Genomic DNA, 9,644 nt, shown 5'->3' on the forward strand with positions numbered 1-9,644 from the left:
ACAGAATTATAGTCAACATATCTGCTTTTCATAAAATGTTCACTTCCCTTTATAATGTTTTTATGTTCATAATAATGTATTACATCTAAAATTTCAACAATAGTAAACATTATCCCAGATACTAATGAACTTATTAATGTGTCCTTACATCCACAAACTTTTATGTTATGTAACTTCAAAGTATATTTAATTACACTTAAATATATTTATTTAAGAAAATAATATAATTGAATAAAATCATAATGCAATTTTGATCAAAAGAAATGTAAAAGTAATATGACTGACACAAAACTAATTCATTGACTATTCCTGTATTTGATACAATATTCTGAAAAAGAGATATGTTGGTTAAGTACAGTCTTTTGGGTCTTTCTATAATGAGTCAGAAGGTGGTGAGATATTCTTCTGTTACGGCTATAATGCGTAACTAAAGACTCCTTCCTTTCCTTCCCTTCCTCCCTTCTTTCCTCCCTCCCTCCCTTCTTCACTCTCTCCCTCCTTCCCTCACTTCCTTACTTCCTTTCTTCCCTTCCTCCCTCCTTCCCTCCTTCTTTATGGCTATAATGCATAACTAAAGACTCCTTCTTTCCTTCCTTCCTTCCTTCCTTCCTTCCTCCCTCCCTCCCTTCCCTTTCTTCCTCTCTCCCTCCTCTCCTTCCCTTTTTCCCTCTTTTCATCCTTCCCTCCATCTTTCCTTCTTTCCTTCCTTCCTCCCTCCCTCTCTTTCTGTCTTCCTTCTCTTTATTTCTCTGTCCATTCATTCATTTATTATTCAACCCTTCATTCATTCAACAGATATTCCTGCATGACAATTGCATCCAAGTGTAAACAGATGATCATATAAACAAACATTACTAGTATTTATATAACTAGTGAGGTACAAAAAAAAAACACAACCACACAACTACATTGCATTCTAAATAATATTATATTTGAAAGTATAAGAAAAGCTCTTTATTTAAAGGTGTCCTCAGGAAAAGTCTATTTAGAAATGTAAATAAAATTGCCGAGAGAGTAGTTTCTTCTGGATTCTTCCTCCTACAGAAGAAAATCTAGCTAATATTATAAATTAATTTTTTCTGATTCTTGCAATATTATAGAATACTTAATGGATCACAATGTTACTGCTCACCAGACTATGCATCCCTCAGTTTATAACACTTGTTATGTAAGGACCTACACCATCTATTCCCCATATACAATGTAATTTTATTGAAGGCAGGGTATGCTTGTATAACAAAACTCAGCTGAGAAGAAATAGAAAACCTGAGTATTCCTACAAATATTTTAAAAATGTAATCCATCTTTTAAAACCTTTGAAAGGGAAAACTTAAGTCTCAGCTATTTTCACTGGAAAATTTTACTGAACGTGAAAAGAAGAAATAACACCAATTCTATGCATCACTTCCAGAAAATAGAAAAGAGTGTGATGGTTAATTTTATGTGTCCACTTGATTGGGCTAAGGAATGCCCAAGATAGCTGCTAGAACATTATTTCTGGTGTGTCTGTGAGGGTATATCCAGCAGAGATGAACATTTAAATCAGTAGCTGAGTAAAGAAAATTATTCTCACCAATGTGGGTGGACATTATCCAATCTACTGTGGGCCCAAATAGAACCAAAAAAAAAACAATGAGCAAATTTGCTCTCTCTTCTTAAACTGAGGCATCCGTCTTCTCTTTTCCACCCTTAGACATTAAATCCTAGTTCTCTGGCCTTCAGAGTCAGAACAGGAATTGCATCATCACCTCCATACACCCGACCTACAGGCTTTAGGACTTGGACTGAATTATGCCGCCATCTTTCATGGTTCACCGGCTTGCAGATGGCAGATTGTGGGACTTCTCAGTCTCCATAATCATGTGATCCAATTTCTATAAAACATACACACATACATATATAACATATATCATCTCAGTTCTGTTTCTTTGGAGAACCCAGTCTAGAGCAAGAAGGGAGAATTAACTTGATAATAAAATTTGAGACAGCCAGTATAAGAAAAGACCAATATTCATTTTGAACATAGATGCAAAAATCTACAAAGAATTATTTTCAAATTAAATATATCCATATGTAAAAAGAATACTACATCAAATATAACCTAGTGGGATTTATTCCACTAGAAATATAAAGTTGGGTCAACATTCAAAACGCAATCTATACTTCATTCTATTAACAAAATAAAAAAGTAATACAGCTGGGCCTAGTGGCTCTCTCCGGTTATCCCAGCTCTTGGGAGGCTGGTGTGGGTGGATGACTTGAGGCCAGAAGTTGGAGACCAGCCTGCCCAATGTGGTGAAACCCTCTCTTTACTAAAAATACAAAGGTTATCCAGAAGTGGTTGTCCCAGCTGTAGTCTGAGCTACTCGAGAGGCTGAGGTGGGACAATCACTTGAACCTGGGAGGTGGAGGCTGCAGTGAGCAGAGATTCTGCTACTGCACTCCAGCCTGGATGAGAGTGAGACTCTGTCTCAAAAAAAAGAAAATACTATAAAACTCTATCGATAGATATTTTAAAAAAATCTGTTAAAATACAACATGCGTTCTCCCCTCCTGGGGCTCTATGGCCAGCAGACTGCCCTGAGAAGGCAAGGAAAAGAAGGCTGAGCTCAACAGAGGCTGCCTGAGGCTGCACTACCACAGATTGCACTATAGAAGAGCATGCAGTCTGACCTGGCTTTTTTTGGCTTCCCACCAGATCCAGCCAGATGCCAGAAGCAGAGCAGAGTAGATAGAAAATCAAACATCTCATCAACTAAACAAACATTGTCAAATATGTACCAACTACTTTGAGACCGCTTATGATCTGTAGAAGCACTGCTTATAGGATGGTTATTTAAGATAATGCGATATCAACAATAGTCAATGCCAGCAGTCATTTAAACAATCTCCATGATAGGGAAAATGAATAAAAAAATTGAGTGAAGATGAAATCAGAAAACTTGAAGAAGAAAAAGTTTACAAAACTGAAGAGAAAAATGCACACACACACACACACACACACACACACACACTCTAACCAATAACAACAATGCTCAGAACCCCAGTAGAGAGAAGGGGATGAAGAACAGGATTAGAATCTTTTACCATTAACCTTTGACAAAAAAGAAAACAAAAACACATAAAGTCTCTATCTGAAGTTTTGATTCTCATGGGAAAGCTAAACATAAAATCTCTATTTGAAATGTTGATTCTTATGGGAAAGCTAAACATTCCTTCTGGGGTGAAGAAACTCCAGGAGGTTGTTTTACTCCTGATAACTTTCAAGCTGCTGCTAGAGTGCTGGATAAATTTTTGTGAAGAGGTCCTAAGAAAGCACTTTGACACAACAGTGGCTAACACACTGTTATGTTTGGAAACACAGTAGAGTCCTATGCTAGAAATCTGTGAGAGCTGCATTAGGGAAGAAAGTCTAAGGGAAGTGAGAATCTCACACTTCCTTGTCATTATCACTCTTTGTCAGTTTGTGTTGCTATAAAGGAATACCTGAGGCTGGGAAACTTACAAAGAAAAGAGGGTTTATTTGGCCTTTGGTTCTGCAGGGTGTACAAGAAGCATGGCACCAGCATCTGCATCTGGCGAGGGTCTCAGCCTGCTTCAACTTAGGGTGGAAGGGAAAGGGGAGTGGGTGCATGCAGAGACAACATGACTGGAAAAAGAGAAGGGAGGGAGATGCCAGGTTTCTTTCAACAAGCAGCGGAGAGCAAGTGTGAGAGCAAGAACTCACACTTTACCACAAGGATGACACCAAGTGATTCATGAGTGATTTATCCCATGACCCAAACCCCTCCTGTTAGGCCCCACCTTTAACATGGGGCATCAAATTTTAACATGAATTTGGAGGGTCAAATATCCAAACCACAGCCATCACTGACAGTGTAGTGGACATATCAGGAGAAGAGCACCCACTTCTGTTGGTGAGGTTTGTTTGTGAATCTCATAACGTGAGAGGGGACTCTGGGCTTCCTGCCTTATGAAGCTGAAGTAGAAATTTTGGCTGTGAAATTTCACACTACCATAACTGAGAAGTGGGGACTAAATATGGAGTATTACTGTCATGGCCAAGTTTACTCTGTGTGCAGTGGATTATCTTCCAAAATAAAAGTTGTTTCTTCTAGACTTTCAGAAATATATCCTCAAGCTATCTACCCACTGTGCCTTTCCTGTGCCTTTCCTCATGTGATTGGCAAAATCAGTGCTTATTATGGGTCGCATTAGGAACAACTGCAGAAGTTTCTTTATTTTTCCATCAATCACAACTGCTTTTAAGAGTGGACAATGTCATTTCTGCTCTTTTTCAAAACAGGAAAAAAAAAGGGGAAATGACTAAAGGAAAATTGGTATTCTCATTGGATAGGCAGGCATGGCACTTTAAAAATGTTAGTGGGCCTCATGCTAGCACTTCTTTATTTTTAAGTGACAAAAATGGTGATGCAATATTGGATGGAATAACCAGTAGCCAGCTAAGAATTTGTCCTCATTGTTAATTTTGATTTCAGTGTTATCATTGTTTTTAAAAAAATGTCCTATCCTTTACAAGAACCCTTTGAATGAATCTTCAAGGTCACATCTCTGATACCATCTTTGTAGGAAGTAGTTTGAAGGCAGCACTGCATTCATTTAAGGAAGTGATGGAAGATCTTAAAGTCTATCATTATTTTTAGTTTGAGGAAGCACAGATTTGGCAACCAAACTTGATAGTCAAATGAAACTCCCTGGGATATTCCATAGAGCTTAGCAAGGTAACATGGCATATCGTCTGACTTCTGAGTGTTTTTATCAAGAAACCCAAACGTTCCAACAGTGGTGCACATTTTTCAGAAACTGAAAGATACATTCTCAGAACAGTACTGCAAAACTGCTTATTTCTGGTACCTTCCATCACAGGACAGCTTAAATTCAATACATCTGAGGAACACCATGCTGACAAGTACAGAAGTGACTTACTCAATCCTGACATACTCTCAGCCGAGTTTCCTTCTCAAAGAGTCAAATAGAAACACAGAGGTAAAGATACAGAACTTTTGTCCCTTATGTATGAAACGCTCCACCTACGCGAGGTTTTTTCCTAATGTGGATGCTTTAATAAATTCTTCCTGTGATGAAAAGTGAGAATAAGTGCTGTGAAAATGTATGAAAGTGTCTCAAGCATAGTTAAACACTTTGATGGAACAAAAGTTGAGTAACTCAGCTACCCAAATCAAACTCTATACAACTAAGTTAGAGCTTCCTGTGAGTAATTCAGAAACCAGTGAAAATGCCTAAAAGACTTTTAAGATATGTCTTCTTTTATATTTGATATTTGGAAGAAAAGCTGCAAGGTGTACCTTTGCTATAGGCCTTCCATTGAATACATTATCCATTAATGATCTGTGTATTTAAAAGGCCTCTGTTTTAACTGTCATGTCTTGAAGACTGATCTGTTCTTACAGGATAAAGTATGGAAAGGGCTGCGTTTCTTTTTTTTTTTTTTTTTTTTTGAGACGGAGTTTTGCTCTTGTTACCCAGGCTGGAGTGCAATGGCGCAATCTTGGCTCACCGCAACCTCCGCCTCCTGGGTTCAGGCAATTCTCCTGCCTCAGCCTCCTGAGTAGCTGGGATTACAGGCACACGCCACCATGCCCAGCTAATTTTTTTATTTTTAGTAGAGACGGGGTTTCACCATGTTGACCAGGATGATCCACCCACCTCGGCCTCCCAAAGTGCTGGGATTATAGGCTTGAGCCACCACGCCCAGCCTGCATTTCATTTATGTGTGATCTCTGCTAGTGTTATTCTGGAATTGTTTAGGTTAATCCATTCTAGACATAACATTTATTTCTACTTGGCAGGGACATGGATGAACCTGAAAACCATCATTCTCAGCAAACTGGCACAAGAACAGAAAATCAAACACCCCATGTTCTCACTCATAGGCAGGTGTTGAACAATGAGAACACATGGACACAGGGAGGGGAGCATCACACACTGGGGTCTGTGGGTGGGGACCTAGGGGAGGGACAGCAGGGGGTGGGGAATTGGGGAGGAATAACTTGGGGAGAAATGCTGGATATAGGTGATGGGGAGAAAGGCAACAAACCACATTGCCATGTGTGTATGCAACAATTTTTCATGTTCTTCACAGGTACGTAAAATGCAATGTGATAAAATATATATTTTATATATACGTAAAATGCAAAAAATGTAAAATGCAATAAAATATATATATTTTTAAAAAAGGACAAATATTTAGCAGACACTTGATCAAACAGATGTACAAGGTAAGGACATGAAAAATGCAAATGAAAAATATGTACATGAAAATATGTTTAACATCTTCCATTTGAAAATGCAAATTAATACTATAATGAGATACTACTACACAGTTGTTGCATTTGTAAAAGCTTACAATATCATGTGCTGTTAAAGACGCAGAACAACTGCAACTCTCATACATTGCTGGTGGAAATGTAAAATTGTATAGCTGTGCTGGAAGTTTGAGGATTACACATACAATTATCATATGGTCCAGCAATTCTACTTCTAAATATAGAATTTGTGTTGATTAGTATTAAGTGTCAACTTGATTGGATTGAAGGAACAATGTATTGTTCGTGAGTGTGCCTGTGAGGGTGTTGCCAAAAGAGATTAACATTGAGTCAGTGGACAGGGAGAGGCAGACCCACCCTCAATGTGGGTGGACACCATACAATCAACTTCCAGCACAGCTAGAATAAAGCAGGCAGAAGAGAGGAGAAGCTGACTTGCTGAGTCTTCTGGCCTTCATCTTTCTCTTCTGCTGGATGCTTCCCACCCTCAAACATCAGACTCCAAGTTCTTTGGATTTTGAACTCTTGTACTTACACCAGTGACTCTCAGGCCCCCAGTCACAGACTAAAGGCTGCACTGCTGGCTTCTCTACTTTTGAGGTTTTGGGACTCAGGCTGAGACACTTCTTACTTCCTTGCTCCTCAACTTGTAGACGGCTGTTGTGGGACTTCACTTTTGTGATCCTATGGTTTAAATCTCCTTAGTAAACTCCATTTTCTATATACATGTATCTTATTAGTTTTGTCCCTCCAGAGAACTCTAATATATGTTCCAAAAAAATGCGTGAACAAGATTTGTAACACCTTTATTCATAATCATGTTAAAACTGGAAACCACCAAAATGCCCTTTAATTGGTGAATGGATAGAAAAACTGGTTCATTTATTTAATGGAAAACTACTCAAAAATGAAAAGCAGTGGATTCTCAGAAATGAAGAGTTGTGGATAACACATAAAAATCTGAAAGACAGTATGCTAAGTGAATAAAGCCAGTATCCAAATGTTACATCCTGTGTAGTTCTATTTCAAATAACACTCTGAAAAAGATTAAACTATAAGAACAGAGAAAATATTGATAGTTGCCAAAGATTAACTCAGAGGAGAGTGATTGACTATGACTACAAAATTACAGCAAGAAAGAATTTTTGGAGATGAGGGAAATATTTCCTATGCCTACCATGTTGGTATTATTAAAATCAATAAATCTAGAGAAACCCACAAAAACACACCAAAAATAAATTTACTGTATGCTAATAAAAATGTATGCTCCACATACATGAGGACATTAAGATGCTCTGCTTGTCATATTTTTCAGTCAGTACATTGAGAAAGAGTAGCCACCATCTCTAAACATTTCCAGTTTCCATGTGAACAAAGACATTCAAAAAAACAGGAAGAAAAAAAAGAAAACATGAACAACTATTTAATGCTTCGGCCAGAATGGTATACATATCATTTCTGCTAATATGTTCTTAAGAAAAACTCACATGACCATATCTAGCTCTGAGGTGTTGGGAAGTATCATACAACCTTGTCACTGGAAGAAGAGTGGATTATTAACAACCTTAATCACTATCTCTCTGGCTAAATAGTTTATAAATCCCTTAGTGGAAGGGCTAAAGGCAGTTATTCTACTACACTCTTTTATTCCCCAAGTTATGTTTCCTTTGCTTTGCCTCTATTTGGAAATGGCAATGCAGAGCTTTCTGGCCATTTGCCAGAAGTGCAAATGCACATTAATACTTTTTGTAAGAAGAATTGGTACTTTGTGATGAGAAGGAAATGTTTGGTCAAGGTTCAAAATGGCATTAAAATAATCATTGGTCTGGGGTAGGAACAATCTCAACCTGGCCATAAAAATCTCCTCTTCTATTAACTGAAAATGAGTATTTGCTAGAACACAGAACTACTGGTATAATAAAAGTGAAAATAATTAGAAAAAAATTAAATACTATTTAGTTATGGAGGTTAATCAATATTTTATATTATGACATAATTACAATGATTAAATATTAAAAGTTAAATGGTGCTTGAAAAGTTATAAGTAGTTCTATCTATATAAATTCATAATGATAAATACAGTTGTTTTTTCTTTATAAGAAGAAAAAAATAGATTATTTAAAACCTGATATCTTTGAAGATTTGACTCCTAAGCGTGCCTAAAGTAGACAGGCTTTTCTTGATAGCCTTAAAGAAATATCTTTTCAATTTGGATATAATAAAAATTCTCATTTTGGTAATGTATTTATTTTCATTTTCCAATGATATTTACCAATTAGTCATCTTTGGCTTCAGAATAACAGTATTTAAGATCTGTAAACTATAAAACAAATCAATCTCTTTTCCTCTTTCCTATTTCAATGCCTTGTGGTTTTATAAAGAATTTTGTAGTAAATTCAATTGAGAGATTACAAAAAGATGTGGGAGAAACACACATATCATAGAACTGTTAGTCCATTAGAAATAACAATTGAAAGAGATCGCAAAAATGCATGAAAACATTTTATAGAATTTAATTGTCTTGTTATATCTCACATACAAATAAAACATTTTACAAAGATTTCCCTGTAGGCTTTGAACAAATTAGCATTACAGAAAATTTACAAAAATCTTTCTTTGTAGATGCCAACACCGTATAATTGCACTGGACAACAAGGAGTGATGAGTTTTCTCAAGCACTATATAAAACCACTGACCTGAAATACAGTAGCAAAACTTAGCTTTGCATCTAGTAATGTTCCTTTTGTGTCTTTTTCTTTCTCTGAAAGATTTATTTTTTAGAGTATGACAGTTTTTGCTTTTTTTAAATACATATTTTATTGCGTTTTAGGTTTTGGGGTACATGTGAAGAACATGCAAGATTGTTGCATAGGTATATACATGGCAATGTGGTTTGCTTCCTTCCTCCCCTTCACCTATATCTGACATGTTTCCCCATGTTATCCCTCCCCAACTCCCCATACCCCACTCTCCCTCCCCTAGTTCCCCCCAACAAACCCCAGTGTGTGATGTTCCCCTTCCTGCGTCCATCTGTTCTCATTGTTCAACACCCACCTATGAGTGAGAACATGTGGTATTTGATTTTCTGTTCTTGTGTCAGTTTGCTGAAAAAGATGGTTTCCAGGTTCATCCATGTCCCTACAAAGGACACGAACTCCAGCTGCATGGTAGTCCATGGTGCATATGTGCCACATTTTCTCTGTCCAGTCTATTATCAATGGGCATTTGGGTTGGTTCCAGGTTTTTGCTATTGTAAACAGTGCTGCAATGAACATTCGTGTGCATAGGTCCTTATAATAGAATGATTTATAATCTTTTGGCTATATACCCAGTAAT

General features: G+C 37.1%; 1 pseudogene; it reads left to right on the forward strand.

The window, feature by feature from the left end:
- Window positions 1-4,416, forward strand: part of LOC118152031 (52 kDa repressor of the inhibitor of the protein kinase-like) — a 30,988-nt pseudogene extending 26,572 nt beyond the window's left edge.
- The last annotated feature ends 5,228 nt before the right edge of the window (window positions 4,417-9,644 follow it).

This window comes from Callithrix jacchus, chromosome 3, assembly GCF_049354715.1.
Source record: "Callithrix jacchus isolate 240 chromosome 3, calJac240_pri, whole genome shotgun sequence".
Classification (NCBI taxonomy): domain Eukaryota; kingdom Metazoa; phylum Chordata; class Mammalia; order Primates; family Cebidae; genus Callithrix; species Callithrix jacchus.